We start from the raw sequence: 23,289 nt of genomic DNA, 5'->3' as shown, positions 1-23,289 counted from the left end.
TACCATTTTATCTACATTTTCCCTATCATTCTATTGCTCCCGATAGCCCTAAAGATGCTTTATCTGAATTATTCTTGAGTCATTGGTAAACTGCAGAAAGTTTTTGTGAATAGGTTAGACCTGCCAAGCTTGCTCTTTAGCAACACTGGTATACAAGGCTGTAGGTGCCTGGAGGTAAAAAAGCAGATCTCTACTTCCCCAATGCTCCATACACCTTTAAGACACCCATCCATCCAGATCCTGTATGATCTGCTTGACAGCCAGTGCTAATGTAACTCCCATTAACACCACATGGCCCCCAAACACCTGCAATTGCAACCCCACATACTCAGCATCTTCCATAAGCCCTCAAAATCGCATCTGCTATTTGTTTTGACCCTTTTGTTACTGCATTCCCATGTGTATCTTCACCTACAGCCACGCCACTTTACCACACATACCAAAATCTCATTCCTTCATACCTTTGCCTCATTGTTCTCACTGTTACCCTGAATATCGCCTCTCCAGCATCTATATCCCTATCCCACATGTATCCTCCTCTTTGTTCAAGCCCTTCTCCCTTTGCATTTGCAGAGGCAATTTGATGGAAGGATTTGTGCAGAGGGTGGGGGAGGGAAGAAGAATGAAGGTGGGGAGGGAAAAGAGGGATTTGGCTATCACAAGACCATGAAATTAAGCTCTAGTAACTGGTACCCAGCCTGAACCTCTCATTTCAGTAATTAAAAGCAGTAATTCCTCCATTCCTAGATAACCTTTCTTATCTGATCTGTGAAAGAGGCAGGGAGAAAGCATCCTTTTACACAAGCAGCACAGACACACCCTGGGCAATACAAAAGACTCCAGCCGGAACACAGCCCACGTATCTCTTAGCAGAAAAGCAGAATATTACCTGCCACAATATTCTATCCTAATGCTTTTTGAGCAATTGATTTACCAGTATTTAAAAAAAAAAAAGCCAAAAGCCACACTGACAGCAGCCTTTTCGCTGTCTGCGTCCTTTGTTTCTGGCTTTTCATGGACGCGCTGTCTGTCAAAACAGCTTTTGAGCTGTTCACAGCAGCATCACTGCCAGGGATGCACAGAGAGCACGGTAGCTGGCGGGACCAAAACAATCAGTGTGGGCTCGGCTGTCATGGCAGGCACAATAGAGAGCTGTGCGACGGCATTGTCGGGGCAAAGCACGGCTCGCCTCTGCACAACCAGCCCCGGACATGACAACTGCTATTTCATAGCTACAATGGACAAACACACATTCTGCGCAGCAACACCAGCCTCCTCACCCGCTTACATCCATTATAATCACAGCAGCTCCAAAGCAACGCAGCCTCCCAAAAGACAAAGCAATCCTAAAATCCTTTAGCTTCATCAGGTAGCCAGCAATGTACAAAAACAAACGAGCCGCTTCACAGGACAACAAATGGTCTGAAAACCATCAGTACGCCTAATGCCCGCCCTGATCATTTCTCCACCTCACCTTTCCACAGATCTTCCGTTCCCTGTCTCCTCTCACTGAACACGCTCTGCTCCGGCACTGCTGAGCACTCAGATTCCAGCGGGCTCTCTCCTTTCTCACCAGGATGCTGTGGGCAACACAGAGTCAAATTTTTTTTTTTTTTTTTGCTTTCACAGCTGCATCCCTGGCAATGCAGAGGGTCTGCGCAATCACATCTCCAATGCTCCTGCTGCTGCTGCTGCTGCTGTGACGTTGCTGCGCGTGAAGGAGCAAGCATGCCCACAGCACCGCCGCCGCTCCGGCTTGCAATCAGTCCCTGCGGGACCTCAGACAAGGCAGGGGATGGGAGGGAGCGGAGAAGGAAAGGAGGGGAGATAAGTCGAGCTGGAAGATGGAGGATTGATTCTTACAGGAACTGGGAAATCAGGAAGGTAGCATGAGGAGAAATACTAAAGCCCATGTCAGAAAAGAGCTGCAGCATCTTGCTCTGTTATGAGCTTGGGTTTCAGATGCTGCGTGGTCACATGCTGTCTGATCTCTTCTCCTGGCTTTGCAAAGGAAAGCAAAAGGATTGGGAATGCTGCATTCCTGCCATTGATAATGGCAGCTAGCACCCTTGCAGACAAAATGTTAGCCTGCAAAGCAACACACAGGAGGAGGAGGATGGGAGGACTTAAAACTGAGAGATCAGAAAAATGACAAGAAGCTTCCTGAAGCTTCTTTTACATTTCTGTGGCGCTTTGTCCTAAAGAGCTTGATCAACAGTACCTGCACAGCATCCCCGAAATGTAGCCATCCCTGGAGCAAGATGCAACCACCAGCACTTCCCCCAGTGCTGAATCCACCTGGCAGGGCAGGATGCCTGCAGTCCCTGCTGCCACAGGGAATCTCAAATCAAGATCCAAGCAACTATTAACTACAGCCTGTGTAGTTAACAAAATGGAGTGCCCACACTGGAAACAGCAACCCCTAAGAGCCCCAAAAAAGGAGGTAAAAATGTCACACGGACACACAATTCAAAGAAATGAAGAACTGTCACATACTCGAGTACATTTTCCTCTATGCCATGATGCACCCAAAGCAGCAACCAAATAAAACAAATACAACAGCCCAGACAATACAGCACTTTGCAGAAGCTTCTGCCTCTGGAGAGGTCGACACAAAAAGCTATGCCAGAAAAATGTTAGATCATTACTAGGAGCGGCTGCCAATTGTCTTGGATCCCAGACCACTAGAAATCTTTAAAATATCTTTTCAGGTAACACTCAAATCAGATTTCTGACTGAAAACCCAGTGGCTGGTGGGTGGCTCCCATCAAGGGCTCCAGAGGGAGCAGCCCAGGACTCCCACTCGTGTGGAGAGACCCTTCCAGGGAGGAAAGTGAAAGGGCCTTAGGCTGGCTGTGGGCTGTGCAGCCTGTTCGCAATGCGCCGGAGCCAGCAGTGCCGGCACAGCTCTGCCACTCACCTCCGAAACGCGGGGAACGATCTGTCAATCCATCCCAAAGCTCAGGCTCCGCAGGTGCCTCCCAAGAGGCCAGTGCCTGTGCCCCATTTGTGGTCCTTCACACTCCCTAGTCCACTGCTTACCCTTTCTTGGGTGCTCAGGACCCACACACCCCCTTGCCCCGTTCAAGGTGCCAGGACAAACCCCAGGGAGGACGCAGGAGCAAGGGACATACCTCCAGGCCTGGCCACTGCAGCAAGCAGAAAGCTAGTCCTGCCAGGCTCCACTCCACTCGAGCTGCAGTAAATGAGACTATTTACTGTACTCTCATTAGCGTGCAGCCCCTGGACCCCCGTACGGCCAGCCCCATTGTGTTGTCAGTGTTAATTAAGGCAGGCTCAAGCAGACATCTCCGGCCCGTTCAGCTGGGACAGTCAGGGAGCAGCAGCGAGGAAGGAGATGGAGAGTCTCAGCTGTGGAGCTCTGTGCAGAACAAGGAGCATTTGTTACCCAGGAGACTCGTTCCCACAGCAGAGAGGAGAATGGAAACTATTTCGGTGCCCTCCCCAGTCCTTTGCGAGCACTGCCAATGCTGACGCCAGGAGGTACAAATGCTGGCAGGCCGAGAGCTTGCCTGTATCCCTGTCCCTGCCACAGGACACTGGTGTTACCCAATTCACCGACAGCAATGCCTGCCTTGTGCAGCAGACACGCATGCCACAGCAGATGGAGTCGGGGGCCGTTTTGTTAAAAATCAGACAGAGCAATGCAGCAGATAAGGGGCTTCCAGAGAAATGCTCCTATTCACATATCTGTTCCAACATAAACACGTGTATCCTCCTCTCCAAAGCTTTCCCCCCCACCCCAAGCTCACGTGTCCTTGCACACCGCAGCGATCACCGCTTTGCTGCACCTCCCTCCCAGGATCTGCCCCTCTTGGCAACACCGGTAAAAACTGACAGGCTGTCCCAAAGCTTCGTAGGCAGTCAGAGATCACAGGCGCTGATGAGAAAGAAGAAAGCAGAGGACTGTCTTCCAGGAGATAACTTCTCTTTGATCACAGATGAGTCGGTGCGAGAAGGGGAGCTTGGCTGACTCCACAGTCTCATGCAAGGAGGGGAGCGGGGATATGGCAGGCTGGTGACTGCGCTCTTTAGAGAAGCAAGGCAAGCAAGATGGAGGTGCCAGAACACGCCTGTCCCAGCAGTATCAGGGGACCCCGTCCTGCTTGACTTAGAGAGGTAGGATTAGGGGCTTCTCACACACCGCAGCACTGTGGGGTGCAACTTGGCAGGAGAAAATTGCTTATCAAGCAACGTTGATCTCATTATTCACAGGTATCCCAAGTGCAGGGCAGGGTTTTTGCCATCTCATAAAATCATAAAGTCATAGAACGGTTTGGGTTGGAAATGACCTTTAAAGGCAATCTAGTCCAACCCCCCTGCAAGAGCAGGGAGATCTCCAACCAGATCAGGTTGCTCAGAGCCCCATCCAACCTGGCCTTGAATGCTTCCAGGGATGGGGCTTACACCACCTCATTTTCATTTAAAACTGTTACCCTTTGTCCTATCGCTACAGGCCCTACTAAAAATTCTGTCCCCATCTTTCCTGTAGGCCCCCTTTAGGTACTGGAACATTGCTATAAGGTCTCCCCAGAGCCTTCTCTTCTCCAGGCTGAACAGCCCCAACTCTCTCAGCCTGTCCTCACAGGAGAGGTACTCCAGCCCTCTGATCATCTTTGCAACCCTCCTCTGGGCCCTCTCCAACAGGTCCATGTCCTTCTTATGTTGGGGGCTCCAGAGCTGGACGCAGTACTGCAGGTGGGGTCTCATGAGAACAGACTAGTGGGGCAGAATCCCCTCCCTCAACCTGCTGGCCACACTTCCTTCCTCCTTGTTCCAAGGGTGTGAGAACTTAATGTGCAACATGTTCTCCCGCCCATGAATTCCAGTAAGGAAGTGCATCGCTATCTTGCCTTGCTATCTGCAGGCAAAACAGCACACACATGCCTTGGCATGATGAGCTTCTGGCTCATCAGGACCCCATCTTCAGCACAGTCAGGAGAGCAATGGACATCATCACTCCTTCCCACGTGCTGGGCCACTCAGGAGCAAGGTGGGAGCCACTCAGTGCCTTTCCACCTTACTCACTGACTGCTGACGGCAGAAGTTTGAATCCTCAGGACACAGCAACCCCATCCGCCACCTCTGAGGCCGTTTCAGGAACGCCAGGGAGAGGGATACCGGTTAGAGCCAAACTAAGAGCATGGTCCTGCTCAGCTGGAGCAAGGGGGAGCAGCACATAGAGGCCATCAGGAAATCAGGAGGTGCTGAAAACTTTATAATAATCCTCAGGAAAAAAAAACCAACAAATCATTCCCCATCCCTGCCAACCCTGCCTTTCAAGGTCAGACCATGTCCCTCTCAAACACACAGAGATCAATACAGGCTGATCGTTACCAAAATGCGCTTGACAACTTTTCTGTTTGGTGGAAACAAATACGAGAGTTTTTGAATGAGGGGTTAGAATCGAAGAAGATTGAGGAAAAACAGACATCAGCTTAGTGGCAATGCCTGCCCTCAGTCATCACATTTCCCTAGCAGGTCACTACCTGACCTTCCCGCACCGAGCCTGCTTTCCGAGAGGATCTGAGGACAGAAGCGCAGGAGTGTGTGGGGTTATGCCGGTCGCAGACACGTTGGGGATTTGCCAGCCCCCCATGAAGATCCTGACCCAGCAAGTCCTGCCCATTGCCTGGAGCACCAGTACAGGTTTCTCCAGGGCTAGCAACCCAGGGCAGGAGTTGCGCCTCCAGATAAGAAAATGGCTTGAGAAGAGAAAGTTGTTGCTGATTCTTTCCAAAATTTGGACATTTCCTGTTGTTTGCTAACTGTTTTCTAACAGAATTAATTCCCCAAATTAATTCCTCTGATGTTTAAGAACATTCTCTAAATTTCCAGCTTATCTTTATCCATGCACAGCTCACCCCTCTTCACTCCTGTTCCAAAAATGAGCTTTAACGTCAGTGTTTATCCAGTCTGTGTTTACAGTTATATCATCTGAGTTCTTTAATCACTTCACATTAGGTAGGCTCTTAATTTCTTTGATCATCCCTTCTCTGGACCTGACCCAGTTTGCACTCAGCCTTCAGAGAGTGACTGGAAATGTACAGAGTCTTCCAAGCAAGGTCTCACCATGACTTAATACACTAAAATTTCCTCATCTATGCTACAAGTATTTTGTCCAATGGGTAATGTTGGATGACATTTCTCTTTTTTGTAGCTGCATCCTACCAGTGGCTCACAGTGAATCTGTACATCACTGATAGACCCTGAATTTTCCTCCATCTCTCTCACTTTCCACAGTGAGCTCCCAGTTGGAGTTGAACTTTTTGCTTATTTCTCATGCGCACAGCTGTGCAATTTTGAACTATCCAATTCCCATTTGTATTTTTCCTTAAGGACATCCAATCTCTTCCTCCTGAATAACCCTGAACTGCCTCTAATCATGCCTCCTAGCTTTGTGTCTTTAGCACACATCACTAGCAAAATCTTACTTTTCAATGCTCAGAGCATTATTTGATGAATAGAATAGCTTCCATTTTGAGACTACTCTCTATTAACAACTTCCCCTCAGAGCAGTAGTTCCTCTTTCAACATTCCTGTTATCTTCCTATAGCCTGTTTGCTGCTCCTTACTTCTTGCCAAGGGATATCACGGATGGAAGAAGTCCACATGGGTTCAAGGGAAGGCAGGACAAGCACTTGAGAGATTCATTTCAGGTCACTAAACAGATAAAATACGATAGACTTAGCAAATCCTCTGGAAAAAAAAATATATATGATACCTGCTTGCCCTGCTTCCACTCTTCCCTAGCTGACCACTTGCAACTGCTTTTGGAAAAATAATACTGGGCTGGGTGTTCCTTCATCCCAAACACAATAGTAATTTCCAACTTCCTGTATTAAGGTCGAAACCTTCCTATTGTCAGCAGCTGATGCTTCACTGCCCAGGAAGAGAGGCTTTCACAAGCTCCATAAAAAGTCACAACTCCCAGATAGGAGTAGTACTGGCAAGGTTCCCCATGGAGCAGGGCTCTGCTCCGCATACCTCTACAGTACCAAGACGTCTAAGGGAAAACCAAAGTCATCCCACAGCCAGCTGTCCAACCACCATCCTTTCCAGCCCAGGATCCCAATATGTTCTCACTCTTTTTCTAGGAAAGTGCTGCTACCTGCACTTCACATGCAGTAGACTGGGGCAACAAGGAGATGTGAATCACTTGGAAGGCTGTGGGAAAGGGAGAACTGATCCTAAACTCCAGTGCCCATCTTTTAGCCCTAATAGTACTGGCCAAGCAAGAGCACAAAGAAATAGCTGAACGCTTTCAGGCAGAGGGAAATCAGGACAGAAACAACAGAGCAGCTGCCGAGTCATGCCTGAAGTCTCAGCTTCAATCTGATAAGCCAAGCTCATAAAGCTGTACCTTCAATTGAAGCGAAGCCTGGACACAACTGATCCAGCCAGAGATGTCAGGGTGTCTGAAGCAGGAGCTCAGCATTAACAGCAACCCTGTTTTCTTCAAGCACCCACTCAAATATTGATGACACAGTGTGAATATAAACTCTTTCACCAACCAAAGCCTTGGCAAAAGGAGCAGGAGGGGTATTATTACAAAAAAGACATGCCTTCTAATCTGGCAATCAACTGCTCTGAGCAGCCTGTGGTAACAGTGGATATTAAGGTGCTACTGGCTTCACTCCTATTAAAATTAGTTTTCAAAATAGGATCAATGCTGCCTTTACAGCACAATTTTCCTAAATGACTAGTTTCACCATAACTTAATAGTTCCCCACTGCCATGAGGAAAGCCTTAAGTTGCCACATTACGTACTGTATTGGAGCTGGTGAATTTGGCAGCCGCAGTTCTGCTGTATTCACCCGTTTGTGTTCTGACCTCAAATAAAATCATGTATTTCCAACTAAGCAGCTGAAAAGCTGCAGGGCTGAGCTGAATTTGCAGCCCTGAAATGGTTCACTGTCTATGTGCTAAGCACAACCACAGCACGCACAGCTCAAAGAAGGCGACTGCTCGAGGTTCCCGTGATGTGCAGCAGAGTGACAGTCCCTTCCTGCTCCAGGGGCATCGCCTGGCCAGCTCGGGATGAGGGGGACCGCACTGCAAACACGCCTCAGCTCACAGGGGCTGCAGGGGAGGGGATGGAGCCATAAAGGGGCAAGCAAAGGAGAACAAAAACATCACTGCTGGACACATGAGGGGCCACGTCCAAGAGTGGAAAAAGCCTCCTGCCCTCCCATTTCAGTACTGAGTCATAAATATTCCGGTTTTCCAAGGCAACAGCAAGTATGAAAACTGCTCTGGATTCCATGCGGAAAACCCACACTCTCGTCCCTCCGCACATGCCAAAACGCGTCCCTGCCATCACTGCCCAGAGCAACAGCAAAAGTCAAGCGGTGAGATGTGTCAGCCTGCTGCACAGTGAGTTCTCAGCAGATCTCTCTGTTTGCAAACACTCCCACTTTTGCAGTTAAGCTCAGGGAGCATATAACCACCTGGTGATTTATTAGAGACAAGTGATATTAATTATGGTTGTCTATAAAGATTTTTTTTCCCCTGAGTTTCTGCATGTACCATCCAAACTGGACACGCAGTGCTGCTCTGCAGTGCTAGTTGCCCCAGCTGGCTGTGTTTTAGTGTCAAATAAAGCAATGTCTAGACAGCTTGTTCTTCTGCAGAGCACTCTGTGATTAAAAGAGTCTGTTGAAGGTACACTCAAAAACCACCCACCAGCAGCGATGCTACAGCACAATATTGGCATTGGGCTCCAGTGCCACCCAAGAGACCGCCTGTGCTCCTGAGCACCCACATCCCAGCAGGCACCCAGGAAAGCTGCAAAGGGGACAGGAAACGGGACCACCGAAAACTTCTGCTAAAAAGTCTCTGTCATGCAGGCTTGTGACTGTGTCCTGGAGACCCCCATCCACCACTTGTGCATTCAATCTGCTGGCTCACAGATGGGAGGGTGGTTTCTTTACTCTTCATCTGTATTGTCTAGAGTACCGACACTGTTAGCTGAAGGGATAAGGTCTGTACATAAACAGCAAATTGACATAAATTATAATTATGACCATGACACCTCACACAGCACAGATTGCACATCCCCACCCATAACCATCACGCGTGATCTGCTCATTCGGGAGGGATCTGTGGTTATCGCAGGACACAGGCTGAACTTGAGTAATGGTGGCACTTTGCTTTGAAGCTGACAAACGGTATGTAGGGCTGTATGAATTGGCGTGTCGTATGCAACACGTGGAGTAACCCTTTCTCTCTTGCCCAACGTGCCTGATGGACATGTCCTACACAGGCAAACTGGAGAGAGCAAGGAAAAACAGAAAGGCTTAAATAGCAAAGCAAGCAGGTTAGTTCACTGTAGAAAACAAAGGGGTACATGAAAGCAGTTCTGAAATGTACAAAAGGCTGCTGCCAAGAGCTGTTCTCCATTTCCTCAACAACAGGAACAGGCTCCCTGGGGGGCAGAAGTCTAAGTTAGACATCAAGTAAAACGTATAAAACTAGTCATTCATAATTCCACCAGAAAAGCGCAGCAGTCAGGAGGTAAGATTGGTTTTCTTAATACTTCGCATGGTCTTGTCTGTCTCAGAAGCTGTTTGCTTTACTTATTTAGAGGCATGCCTTCCTGTAAATTTTCAGTGTCAGAAATTGGCTTCTGGAGGTCTTATTCTCGTATGATTTCTTTTTGACTCAGAGGAGCAGGAAGCCTCTAATGCAGGATTAAAAGCTGAGAGGAGTTTATTCTGTGAGGCAGAATACCCTGAGAAACAGAAATACGCTTCTGGAAAAGACACAGCAAACCTACAGGTACAGCCGAGAGTGGGAAAGCATCTCATGCCAGCTGATCCGGGAGCTAAACCCCCTGGCTGTTAAAAACACACTCCAGTTTGGTTGTTTTTTTTTTTTTTTTCCTAAATGGAACATGCTTAGCACCAGCTTTCAGCCTGTGCATTCGTTGTCCTTTCATCTACCACAGTGAAGAGAGTTTTTCTCATTAATTCAGCCTTGTTGAAGGTGATCCTTGACCACAGCTGAGAACTCTCCTAAACTTTCTCTTTGGTTACATCTTCTCATCTAGGACAGCAGGCTGTCCTGGATCATCAGTCAGCTGTACTCGAGATCTCCATGCCAGGTCAGCCCATGATTAAACAACATTTTGGCTCCATGTGCTTATCAGTGTGTGCTTAATTAGCATGAAGCGTCTAGCTGAGCACCTAGCTGCTGTGCAGCCAGTTGTACAAGGTCTGCTGCCTCCGAAAGACATGTCCAACCAAGAGGCAGGAAGACAGAGGCAGAACTGGGAAGTACGTGCCTATTCACTGCGTGCCACAGTTTTACTCAGGTTGGAGAAAGACTCACAGTGAAGGAAATGCTCTACGGATAAAGGGGATCTGTACATAGGAGGAAACTCTGCCATGTTCTTTAAAATAGAAAATAAAAGCTGGCAGAGGGAAAGCCCAGGAATCAGTGACAAGGGAGGCCACAAAGGCAAAACAGGTCACAGGAGATGCCTAACAAACACGCCAAGCTTAGATTGTGTTGGACAAGGTGAAGAAACAGGGCTTGACCTCAGGGGAAGAAGATGAAAGAGCTGGGGAACATGGGTCTATGAGATTACCCATGGAGACATCTCAGCACTTCAGCAACTGCTGGAAACCATGGTGTGGGGCTCTGGCACTGCACAGAAGACTACTGAGAAACATCCAGCAAAGAGATGCTTAAAGACGACAAACAAGGTCATGTGTCCCAATGCACCTCAGACACATTCCAGTGAAGGGAAGAAGAGAACACCATGGTGGAAAGAGCTCTGAAAGAGCCCTCAGGAGCTCTGAATGTACAGTGATACACAGAGGCTTAGGTGTAATAACAAGCAGCAACAATGATGACCCAGAGAGCTCCTTCATTGGCTGAACATGGGAGAGGAGCAGGAAGAAGCAGAGGAACCCAGAAGCAGGAATCATAGAATCATAGAATTCTGTAATAGTTAGGGTTGGAAGGGACCTTTAAAGGCCATCTAGTCCAACCCCTCTGCAAGAAGCAGGGACATCTCCAACCAGATCAGGTTGCTCAGAGCCTCATCCAACCTCGCCTTGAATGTTCCCAGGTTGCCCAAAGAGGAGGTTTCACCACCTCTCTGGGCAACCTGTTCCAGTGTTCCATCACTCTCATTGTAAAAAAATTTTCTGCTGATGTCTAAAAGCCCCTTGATGAAGGACTGATTGCCCAGAGTATGTTCCTGGAAAACCAGAAACATGCTTTTAATCTCCATGACATTATTTCCATCTCTGGACAATTGTGAGGTCTTTGAAGACCTCACAAACAGGAGTTAATGAAGCACTCCATCCTGAGAACAAACCCAGCGTGTGCCTCTCAACACACATCAAGGAAAAGAGAAGACCAGCTAAATGGTGAGATGGGGAGGAGGGCTAGCAAGGGCTGAGCATGCGAGGTGCAACAGTCCAGGCCGGAAGACAAGCAGATGTTCTGCTCTCACTCATTCTCACTGCAATGTCTGGAGAAAACTCACCATCATGGTGTTCTAACAGGACCTGCTCCCCTTCCCTGGGGACATCTGCCAGAATTAGTAATCTCTTATCGGAGGAGGTGAAGCATGGAGTGCCAAACAGTGCTTCTAACCTTTTTAGTAAGTTTTGCACGTCTGCTGCTTTCACAGCAACTTTCTGTATCAGCTTAAAATAAATCCAGCCCTTCTGAAAGTGAAGTACTGAGAGATTGCAGAAGCATCTGGTTGTCCCTTTACAAAGCCAGAAACTAGCACAGATGTATCTGGAGAGACAAATGTGGAGGCCAAGGAGCTGCAGAAGGGGATTAACGCTGCAATCCTGAACCCCAGCATCTGAGAGAGATGTGTGATCTCCCCTGCCCGTCACGCTGCTTTCAACTCAGAGCTAATAGGTAAGCCCAAGTACTGCCCTCAGGTTTGCAGCCAGGAGATACCTGGGCTCTTTTCCTCTTCTCCTGTGGGCAAGGCTCCATGTGTTAAGCGGTCCAACAGCAATAGGTGCTTCACTCCCACAGGGAGTAACTTCTCCTGCATCCCATATTAGACCAGGCAAGAGCAGAGTCACATCATCTGTCTGCAAGGAGCATCTCTGTCTTCAGATGGGGCTTCTTTAAGCATGAGTCCTCCAAGAAGCATTTCGGTGACCTCTAGGCTCCATATACTGAACACAGGGACTCAGTGGGGTCTCCTGCTTTCCACTGAGGTCTCCTGTTTTCTAGCACGTACCTGGGGCTGATGCTGCAGAAGCGTGAGAGGAGCTGAACTGCACAACTAGCACAGGACTTGACCAACAACAGGCAAAACCCAGCCTGAGGGAAAACTGCAGCTTCCAGCTCCTCAGTGGGACGGTGCGTCCTGCACTGGCTACACATCCCAAGAAGCGTGGCTCCCCAGCAATCTCTGCAGTGTGGTCTGGTTTCCAGTTATAGGCACCAACCACCCCATGAAAAGGGGAGAATTTTGGAATAACTTCCATTTTTATATGGATAGCAAGACTGTCCAGAGCTATAGCTGTTAATTCAGCATACAGACTTAGCATGCCTTCCACAATTAAACTAATCTCCAGCTACTAGCCCTTGGGATAAACTTAATGCAGGGCCAGAATCCCTACATATGCTATTGCTACAGCCCAAGATTTTTAGCGAAGCAGCAAGCTCTGGCCATGGGCCTGGCAGCAGGCTCGATTAAATATCAGGTTAACCGCTCCTGGCATTTCCTGTTCCTCTCATTAGGCCCAGCAATAATATTCAGAACACACAGGGAAAGCTCGGTAGCAAGTAGCAGAATTAGAAGTGCAAGTCTCACATCCTCCCAGTGACCAGCACATCTGCTGAACCCGAGGGTCTGTATCCTCTGTGGTCAGCAGGATGGCAAAAAGAGGGACAGATGGGGAGCCCTGCGGGAGCCCCGCTGGACCCCCTCCTGCTGCCCCCTCCCAAGGGTCCAAGGCTGCTCTCTATGGAAGATTCCCAACACTCGGGCTGAAGCGACGCCAGCATTTGGGCAGGGCTTGCTGTTATTTTTAACACTTGCTCACATAACTCTTTGGATGAATCCTGGGAAGAGCTTGTCACCAAAATAGTACACCGTGGGCACTATTTATACACCCACTGGCAACACAGCGAGATATGCTAAGGAGGGAAAGCGAGGGGACCCTCACCCCTCCTCACAGCTTAGCAAGTAGGGATATAGGGGGGCCCTAAAACATGATTTGTTGTTCAGGCTAGTCCTCAGAAGCAAACCATCATCTGCAGAACATCTGATATCCTTGCCTGTCCTGTTTAGGAGACTCTCATCCAGGTGGGAGGGAAGCCCAGGCACAGCAAGCTTGGGGAAGGTGGATGGCTGTGTGTCCAGGGGCTTCTTGGCCCTCACCTCTTTTCCCTGCGCAGCCCCAGTAAAGGTGTGCAGCCATGGGGGACGGCGAAGCGTTAAATGCCAGTGACGTTCTTGGAAGGAAGGCACCAGACTAGCAAAACTGACTGTCCTCTATCCCTAGGGACAACAGCAGCCTCAAGCCTTTCCATATCGAAGCAGCTTGCCCTAAGGGACTGAAGAGGGGAAAAAAAAAAACCAAACCAAAAAAACCCACGCTTCTGAGACTGGGAAATTTTCTAATTTTCTGGGGTAAAAAGAACATCTCTAAAACCATTTCTGTGCCTGTTGGACTTCCTTGATTTTTGTTTTCTGTGAGTATTTTCTCCCTCCCCCTTTCTCCCACAACACTGTCAGACTGCTCTCTGCTTCCCTGTCTCCCGGGGAAGTGAGTGACACGACCCGCAGAACACAGGATGCTGTGCGAGAACAGAGCAGGCGGAGGGGCTCCGGAGCACCGGCACACCATCCTGGAGCGCAAAGGGAGACAGCGCTTGCATTTCCAGGGCGTGGGTAAAAAGAAAACGGGACACATGCATTTTCTTTCCGTGTCATAGAGGCTACAGCCTCAGCAGCATACTGAGTGCTCATCAGACCTACAGAACAATGCAAAATAAAACCACATACGCACTACTAATTGAGGCGTGCTGTCCAGGCAGGGGCAGGACCAGCCGCGTTGCTTTTAGCAGAACAAATGGAAGGGATCAGCTCCTACCTTGCCAGGTACAATCTCCCCAGATCACTGGCTCAGATCGCTGCAGCTGGAAGCCGGGTGCAGCAGCCGCGGCACGAGTGCCGCAGGAAGAACACAGCAGGCAGAGCCGGCGATAATCCAGAACACAACCAGCCCGTCCCCGTGTTGGCTCGGGGATCAGCCAGCCGTGCCACCGGGAGTCTCTGCAGGCAGCTCCCCGGTTGCAGTGGGATGGCGGGCGAGAGGCAACGTGACGAGGCACTTCTTCCAGATGGGAGCCGGCTCGGGGATTCCGGCGGCTGCCAGCCACCTGCCCCTGCGCGGGCACGGTGGTGCCAGGGCGCTGGGCTCGCTCACAGGGCGCTTGGGCCGGAGAGAGAAGCCAGGGCCGCAGGCCGCTGGCAGGGACAGGGCCAGATCGCTAATGAAAGCCCCGGTGTAAATACAGCTGGGCTCTGGAGAGGACTATGGCAGAAATGCAGCTCGTGTTACAGAGAGCCATTTACAGCAAGCGCAGGGAGAAGCCAGCGCCGTGGGGCTGGCTCCAGGGGTGGGAGGGCAGCTGCCTGCCAGGGACCACGAGCGAGCGGAGATCCCCAACTTCACACTCTCCAGCAGCTCCTACAGCTCAGTAGACAGCATCTGCTAGCAGCAATGGAGACTCGTGCAGTGTCCCCTCCTGCGCCCCATGTGGGGCAGCCCCAGCCCCACACGTTCTCTGGGGCACAAAGCTACAGCAGCCCATTATGCCTGGGAGAAAGGCTGATCACAGGAGTCTGTTCCCGTTGTCCAAGCCTTCTCCCCATGCTCAGGGGCTCCACATCTTTTGGGAGTACTGCATTCAGGTCTGGCGCCCCCAACATAAGAAGGACATGGACCTGTTGGAGTGAGTCCAGACGAGGCCATGAAGATGATCAGAGGGCTGGAGCACCTCTCTTGTGAGGACAGGCTGAGAGAGTTCAGCCTGGAGAAGAGAAGGCTCCATGGAGACCTTACAGCGGCCTTACAGTACCTAAAGGGGGCTGCAGGAGAACTGAGGAGAGACTTTTAACAAGAACCTGTTGTAATAGGAGAAGGGGTAATGGCGTTAAATTGGAAGAGGGTAGATTTAGATTGGATATAAGGAAGAAATTCTTTACAATGAGGGTGGTAGAACACTGGCACAGGTTGCCCAGAGAGGTGGTGGATGCCCCATCCCTGGAAACATTCTAGGCCTGGTTGAATGGGGCTTTGAGCGACCCTGTCTAGTGGAAGGTGTCCCTGCCCCTGGCAGTGGGGTTCGAATGAGATGATCTTTAAGGTCCCTTCCAACCCAAACCATTCTATCATACTATGACTTACCCCCTCTCTCCCCAGTTCACTGGCTTTGGCATCTCCTGCTAGGATTCTCCTTTCCCTACCATTTCAGGATAACTTATAAGCTGTATTGCACCTGGATTTACAAAAGATGGGAGATAGGGACCAGCTCAGGAAAGAAGCAATGGGTTTGGGGGCTTTGCCTCCGTTGTGCCCACAAATGGAACCAGCAGCAGAGGAGTTTTGCAGGTTTTAGCCACTGCCCATTAAATGAGCACTGAAAGACCTTAGCAAGAGGCTGAGAAGGGGCTGTGTCAGGATGCATACCACAGCAGGCATAGCCTGTTTTCAGCAAGTCCGGTGCCAGGCAGGCATATAGCTCAGGCCAGTGACCTCCGGGTGGAACCAGTGACAACAAAGAGGGAGTCCTTGTAGTTCTGAAGCAACTGAGGTCTGCTCGGTAGAGGCTGGGGGGAACCTCCTTGCAGAAAATATAGCCTGGCTTCGAAAGAAAAAGTTTGAAAACAGTTGACCTAAGCCAATTGCATTAGCGAGTGCTGTTAAAAACCAAGCTTCAAGGAGAGCACAGAGACCCCAAAGTAACAGGTCCCTGTCCTGGTGATAGCCACCAGGCAAGCCAGCCTGAAATGCTCCCTGTTAATGAGAGCAGCTAGGTTGTATTATCTGTTGTCTCCTCTCTCCAGCAAACTGCTGGTACAGCCACTACCCCTCCACACAACTGGGAAAGCAAGGTCATCGGAGTTAAAACTCCCTGTTCCTGCACATGCCGATATTCATTCCCTGGGCTGACAGTGACTGCAATGAGGAAGGTGCTTTACGCCTTTCCACTCCACGCTGTGGAGATTCTCCACTGCAGCCCAGCCCAGCCGACCTTGGCATGAGATAATTCTCCATTCTACCATTGCAGAAGGAAAAGGGAAAATTTCCCAGTATTAACAACAGTGAATTTGGTACCAGGTGCAGCTCCCCAGGTCTGTCTGAGGCAAAATACAGCCACGACTTCATCGCCAAGTATTCATCAACATGGGCAAGAAGGCTCCAGACAGGGGGCTGCTTCTCCAAGTGTGATGAGCCCTCACAACTTATTCCCGCAAAGTGACAAACTGGGACAGGCCTCTCCTGGGGTGACAGGACAACACTGACTGGATGGTTCACTGCTAAGCATGACAACACCAAAGCCTTATCTTCTACCAAGTCGCTTCTGCAGCCAAACTGGTCTCATCCAGGGAATGGCTGATGGTCCCGAAGACTTTAAAAACCATTCACAAAAAGGCAAACGTGGCAGTGGAAGGTGTTTAGATCAAGGCTGCAATAGGGCTCACCACACCTGCAGCAACATGAATCCTGTCAAGGCACAGCTGACAGCTCTGTAGCACCCATGGCCTCTCAGGAGCACGGCACTGACCTCAGCCAGGGAACCCTGTCCACGAGCTCTCCCCTGAGCTTTCTGACCACACCTGGAGAGATGGAAGAGGGTGATACCCACCGAAAACAGGGTTTAGCAATCTGTACAGTGTGGCCTCATCTCAGTTTGAGAGCTGTTCTGCCCTGCAAGCACAGGTCCACCTCAGCCCGACCCACCACCCATGTTCATCATTCCCAGGAGGAATCCAGCCATTTCGGGAGACAACAGGCACAGTCAGCACCACTTCACGGGTTTTATGCAGCCCAGCTGCATAAAACCTCCCTGTTTGGTGCCTCGGTTTCTCCCCACCCCCGTTCCCCGTGAAATAAGGATCACAACACTTACCAAGTTGCTGCAGATGTTGGAAAGTTAACTTCACTGTAGGCTGCTGGAACTCTGTAAACAGCAACAAGCATTCTGCCAGACTTTTTCCACCCGCAAAGCAGAGACTCTTCGTGGCTTTCCCGGGCACAGCTTCCTTCACCCTCAGCACAGCAGGTTCGCTGCACAGAGAGGGATCTCCATGACCCCCAAAAGCAGGAGCTGTGGTCCCTCGACCAGCTGTGTCCAGGCCACCTGCCAGGCAGGACTGCGATGAAGCCAGCCCAGCCTCAGCCGAGCTGTCAAAGGCAGAGGAAGGGCTGGGGCTGCACCGCTCTGGAATTCCAGCAACGCGCAAACACCCCGTCAGCCTGCGCAAGGAATGACTCCTCCCTGCCCCGGACCAGGCTGAATCACTGGAAATACCAAAACAACGATGAGGTCACATTCCCAGAGCGAGGAACCGGGGCCAGATATAGCCGCCTGGAGAAGCGTGCTAAAAAGGGACTCGGTGTACAGGCTGGAGGCTCTGGCAGACAGGCACCCCCGGCATTTGTCTCGTTTAAAAACAGCTTGAGGCTGCCAGGAGACTCTTTTTTTTTTTTTTTTTCTTCTTTGCAGGGAGCAGGGAACTCGGCAGCACAACAGGGGCTTTAAACTCTTTATCCGTCCCACCAAAAGCAGCACAAGCATTAGAGCTCGTCAGGGTATAGATTTGGGTTCAAGGAACAAGGTGGAGGTAAAATTATGACTGGATTCTGAGTCCAGCGTTCTCAAAATCTCACTGCGATACTGTGCTCAGGCTTAAGCAGTTAAGAATCCCCCTGCAGCAAGCTGAATGATAGACAAAAATCATATAGCATCATAGAATCATGGAATGGTTTGGATTGGAAGGGACCTTTAAAGCCCATCCAGTCCAACCCCCCTGCAAGAGCAGGGACATCTCCAACCAGATCAGGTTGCTCAGAGCCCCGTCCAACCTGCCCTTGAATGTTTCCAGGGCTTGTACGACCACTACTCTCTGATTGCTTTTGCTATCAGTCTCAGCCAGCTTCCACCAAATAAAAACCCACTGTTTTGATAAGTTTTCAACAGGTTGAGTGACAAATAACAGCGGCTGCTGCTAGTGCACCTAAAATGAGCATCTAAGACACTCCATTATCAGCAAATAGACCCTTCAAGACAGTGCAGTTCCAGCTTTTCCCAGTTCTCTGTGGAGGGATACTGGAGACATTTTGTTACTTAGACTGTGAAGGAAATTGCAACACAGGACTTGGAAAGGACAGAGGAATTCACAACAGAATTTGCAATTGCCTGCTCTTTCCCCTCTCCGTGGGACGAGGCATTTGGATGGATTACAAGAACACACACAGTTATACAAAGAGGAGGCTCGAAAAATCCAGATTTTGTTCCGTTGGGACATAAACCAAATCCTAATCAGAAGCCAATGGGGAGCAAAGTTAGGACCAGACAGCTAATGCTGGGCATCTCAGGCTGGGCAGCAGTCACTGAGCTCTGCAACAACCGCAGTGTCTGGCACATGGAGCCAAGAGGCTGTGCCTGCACCAGCCCCTTTCTCCTGCAAGTGCTTTCAGATGTGCTAATAAGAGATGGACAAAAATCTGTGGTGACCTGTGTGTAACTCCCACAGGAAAGCCATTAGACCAGAAGTGCCCAAAACAAAATCAGTTCACTTTCACCCCACTGTTTCGGCATTTTCGAGTAACAAGAACCACCATGTTGAGTCACACTGAGAATTCTTCTGGTCTAGCGCCCTATCCGTGACATTTTGGCACTGGCATATGCATGTCACAGAGTATGGAGCGATCTCTCCTAAGGCCACCCTCTTCCAGCCCACAACAATCAGCAGTCAAGAAACTTCTACAGCCGGAGGTCGCACACTGGCCTCCACGTTTAACAGCCACTGAAACGCATCTTTGCCATTGAGGTGTCTGGTTCCTTTTGGAATCTGTGTGTATTTTCAGCCTTCATGCCATCTCGTAGCAACATGTTCTGCAAATCAACTGTGTTGAAAAAGGACTTCCTTAACCTCCTGCCTAATAAATAATTTTGCTGGATATGCTTCCTCTGTGCTGTGAGAAATAGCAAAGTTAAGTAAGGTCATTCCTTACTCAACATCTCCCCACTGCACACTATTTTATACGCCTTTACTGTTTTCCACTATCAACTACTTTTCCTTGTTTAACCTCTGTTCCTACAGAAGCTATCCCAGTCCCATAATCATCCTCATTCCCCTTTTCTGTATCATATCCAGGGCTATGCCACTCTTTTTGAGAGAGGGTGACCAGACTGTATATGGTACTCAAGATGCAGGCACAACATGACTGTATATGTAAATATACAAGAATATATATCAGCATTTTTATTATTTAGTCTTTTTGTCCAATGTGACGTCTGCCTTTTTGGCTACAGTTGAATATTGAGCTGACGTGCTCAGATAACAATCCACAGTGACTCCAAAGGGCTTCTTGTGGGCAGTGAGAAACTGCTCACGAATCACTGTTACATGCATAAATTTGTGGCATTTATCAGCATGGAATGCCATTTGGTGTTTTATCATGCTGATGGTTTTGCAAGATACTCTGTAATTTTTCAGGCAGTTTTCAAACCAACTACCGTGACTGACTTAGAATAATCAGGAAATTACCGTCTTCACTCCATTTTCCGACCCATAGCTAGATGTGTTGCACAGCGTGCACTCCACAGAGATCCCCGCAGGACCCATGCACTGCAGGTACCAGAGCTCTGATGCATTGCAAAGCCTGGCATTTGACAAGGCGTGCTTTAAGCACAGTGACCAAGGATGCTCAGTCTCTCTGTCCTCAAAGCTTTTAAAACAACTGGTGTGTTATTCTGTAGGCAATGGATTATGGTACACAGGCACTTTCCTTCCTTCCTTCTTTCCCTTCAACACCCAGTTACAGTCTCAAAAGAAACTTTCAAACCGCCCACCCCATCATAGATACCTGCCAGGTAACAGCGGAGGCTTTGCCCGGCACAGGCTCAATGATAGCACATCCATTACAGCAGTAGGATGGCCATGCTCCACATCCCAGTGATGGGATGAGATCAGCAGCACATCAAATTTGTGCTCACACACTGCCATCTGAACATGTGTCTTGCCCTGGCACTCGTGGAGGATCCTGGTGGAGTTTGAACCAGTTGTTGTGAAACCAGTCAACAAGTTCTTCTCATGAAGGACATGAATGAGTTGCCCAAGAGACACCAGCATGGTAGTGCATCGTTTTCTGCAAAGCAATTGGACTAGCAGAGATGTTGAAAGCATCCTAAGGCAGTGTCCTCCAACAGCAGCTTTTACAGGTTGCGCCAGACAGATGCTGGTGTCAGCAGAACACTTGTGACAGTATCCCAAGGGTTGCCCATGGGGAGACTGCTCAGGCAGGATTGGTCCCAAGGAGGACACTGTGTCTGGTACCCCCTGCTCCCAACCCCTGGCAATGTGGTTAGCATTTAAGACCATTTTAGGAGGCAAGCAGCCAGGACATGGTTGACTTTCTGGGCTGCAAGCACACATTACCGGCTCATGTTGAGCTTCTTGTACACCAGTTCTCCCAACTTCTCCTCAGGTCTGCTCTTGATCTCTGCCCAGACTGTCTTTGTGTTTGGCATTGCCCCGGCCCACGTGCAGGACCTTGCACCTGGGCTGGCTGAACATCATGAGGTTTGCATGTGCCCACCTCTCCAGCCTGTCAAGGTCCCTCTGGATGGCATCCCTTCCCTCCAGCATGTCGATGGCACCACACAGCTTGGTGTCGTTGGTGAACCTGCTGAGGGTACACTCTATCCCACTGTCCATGTCGCCAACAAAGATGTTAAACAGACCGGTCCCAACACAGACCCCTGGCATAGAACTTAGATGGCCTTGAACCTGCTCTTCTCTTACAGTGGGTAGCTCTTCATTCTCCCAGTCCCTGCTTTTGCCTTCTGTGACTTGGGCAATGTGCCTAGAGCCCTTGCTGGTGAAGACTGAGGCAAAAAATTGTTGAATACCTCAGTCTTCTCCATATCCCAGGTAATCAGGTCTCCCATTTCCTTCTGGAGAAGGCCCACATTCTCCCTGGTCTTCCTTTTATCCCCGATGTATCTATAGAAGCTTTTCTTTTGTCCCTGATGTCCCTGACCAGATTTAATTCTATCAGGGCTTTAGCCTTCCTTACCTGATCCCTGGCCACTCAGACAATCTGTCTGTATTCCTCCCAGGCTACCTACAACCTACACTCTCTGTAGGCTTCCTTTTTGTTTTTTTTTTTTTGTCTATCCCTCATCTGTCTCTCATCTGTTGCATGGAAAATATTGCCTACAATCCCAGCAGAAAGATAGAAAGGACACCCCTGCGCAATATCCTGATCTGGGATATTCCATTCTCCAGCTCACATAAAAACAGGGCAGATGTACTCCTGCACATCAACCATTGCACACTGCCCAGTCAAAAACTCCACCAAGTCGTTCTATAGGCAGCGCAACCAAGACCCTGAGCAGAGAAGGCTCAGGATACCAGGCATCCTGTACAGGAAAAAGTGTCAGACAGCTTCTGCTACCACAGCAAAAACTAAACCAGAAGCAGAACTGCAGGCAGAATATCAGGCAACCATAAACCAGGCTTGAACCTTTTGAATATTATATGTTCCTTTATTCACAGCCTGAAGGTTTTTGAGGGACGATTGCCAGGAGGTAAGGAAGCCTCTGAAGCAGCTGCTCTAGGTGTTGTTACCTAAGCCCAAAGGATGCAAACCCACTGCTGCCAGCAAAATGTCACCAGACTGGGACCTGGTCCTGCAGCTTCTATGAAGCACATGAACTATGAGACTTTCAGACTACAGTTCTCGAACATGAGAGTACAAATTAGTTTTCTAAATACAGACCTGTACTCTACGTGAAATGAATGGCCTGGATGCCTGCAGGGCTGATGGAGGGTAGCACTCTACTCCAGATGACATGAAGGACTTCAGTTTAAAATTCAGGGCAGGTACTGACTCCCTGAGTCACCTCGGTCTGCATACTTCAGGCCCCAGCTCCCTGCTGAACGAGAAGATACTGGTCCTCCCTGCCTCTCTGGGGAGGGGACCGTGATAAAGCTTAAAAGATCCCAGGATCTCTGCCATAAATTCCAAAGTTAAGGGGGGCAAATGGGGTTGTTCCTTAAGTAGAAAAGCCAGGCTTCTTTTATTAAATGCCTAATGCGGATGTGGAAGCAGGATGCAGTCAGTAACAAAAACATTGGCCTTCCCTGGAGACACAGCGCTCGGATCAGACGGCATGTTGTTTGCAGGGCGATGCACGGGGCTGGAGATAGCACCTATAGGTCTGCCCCAGCTTTGCATTCAGGTCTGGGAACAACCGCTCTCGCAGCACAAACCGGCAATTCAGCAGCACGGGCCTCGCTGGGGCACAGGCAGCTCCCCAAAAGCCAGGCACGATGCTTCCAGAGAACCTACAAAAAGCTGGTGCATGTATCATATGTTTTCCTAATTCAGAGGAAGCCTGGCCCAGCTCCGATTTCCCGCAATGTCTCTTGGTGTCAGGGGGGAAGGGGGTGGTTGGAAAAGGACAGATCCATTTATAGCTGAAAAGTCTGGCAGAGGGCTCAGTGCTGTGCGGAAAGGCAGGGAGCCAACAGCTCGGTACAGCCAGCTCCACCCAGCCCAAGAGGCAGCCTGGGGAAAGAGACAGGGGGTAAGGAAAACCACTTCCCCTCAAGCTGGGAGTGACAAGGGAGAGGCTGCTGCTCCACAGTGCCAGGCAGAGAAAAACACACTCTGCTTCTGAGCAAGCTAAAAAAGTAGGGCAGCAGAAGACTGGCTTTGGAAAAACTGAAGAGCAGCTGAACTGCAGCAATGGCCAGAAGCACTCACACGTCAAGCCCAGGCTGCAGGGCTCTGTGTCCTTCTTCTGAGCATCACGTCCACCCCTGCAGCAACCCAGTCCCCTGTCACTGAGAGAGGGCTAGGGGTGGCTCCTGGACAGGGAGTTGAGGCTGGAAACTGGCCTTTGCTAGGAGGAATGACAGCTCCGTCCCTCCAGCATATTTGCATTGGCCGACACGTAAGCAGATGTAGTAAAAAGCCCTTGACAGCCCTCATGGAAAAGCTTGTCCCTGAGGACAAGGCACCAGTTTAA

At 49.7% G+C, this 23,289-nt stretch overlaps 2 protein-coding genes across 10 annotated transcripts in view; both read right to left on the bottom strand.

Moving 5' to 3' along the window:
• Window positions 1–17,471, bottom strand: part of RUSC2 (RUN and SH3 domain containing 2) — a 54,132-nt gene extending 36,661 nt beyond the window's left edge. Inside the window, exons 1-2 of one of the 9 annotated variants that reach the window (XM_086771284.1) lie at window positions 17,155–17,471; window positions 1,475–1,580 (exon numbers count right to left, since the gene is read on the bottom strand). The gene's annotated coding sequence lies outside the window, so the exon portion shown is untranslated. The other 8 variants (XM_086771285.1, XM_086771283.1, XM_086771286.1 and 5 more) reach the window with 8 other exon arrangements.
• Window positions 4,390–23,289, bottom strand: part of LOC104485914 (phospholipid-transporting ATPase ID) — a 102,508-nt gene continuing 83,608 nt past the window's right edge. The window contains exon 30 of the transcript XR_015261503.1: window positions 4,390–4,433. The gene's annotated coding sequence lies outside the window, so the exon portion shown is untranslated. The remainder of the gene's footprint in view (window positions 4,434–23,289) is intronic.

Source organism: Chlamydotis macqueenii, chromosome Z (genome assembly GCF_036417535.1).
Source record: "Chlamydotis macqueenii isolate bChlMac1 chromosome Z, bChlMac1.mat, whole genome shotgun sequence".
Classification (NCBI taxonomy): domain Eukaryota; kingdom Metazoa; phylum Chordata; class Aves; order Otidiformes; family Otididae; genus Chlamydotis; species Chlamydotis macqueenii.
This window is presented reverse-complemented; position numbering and strand designations above follow the sequence as displayed.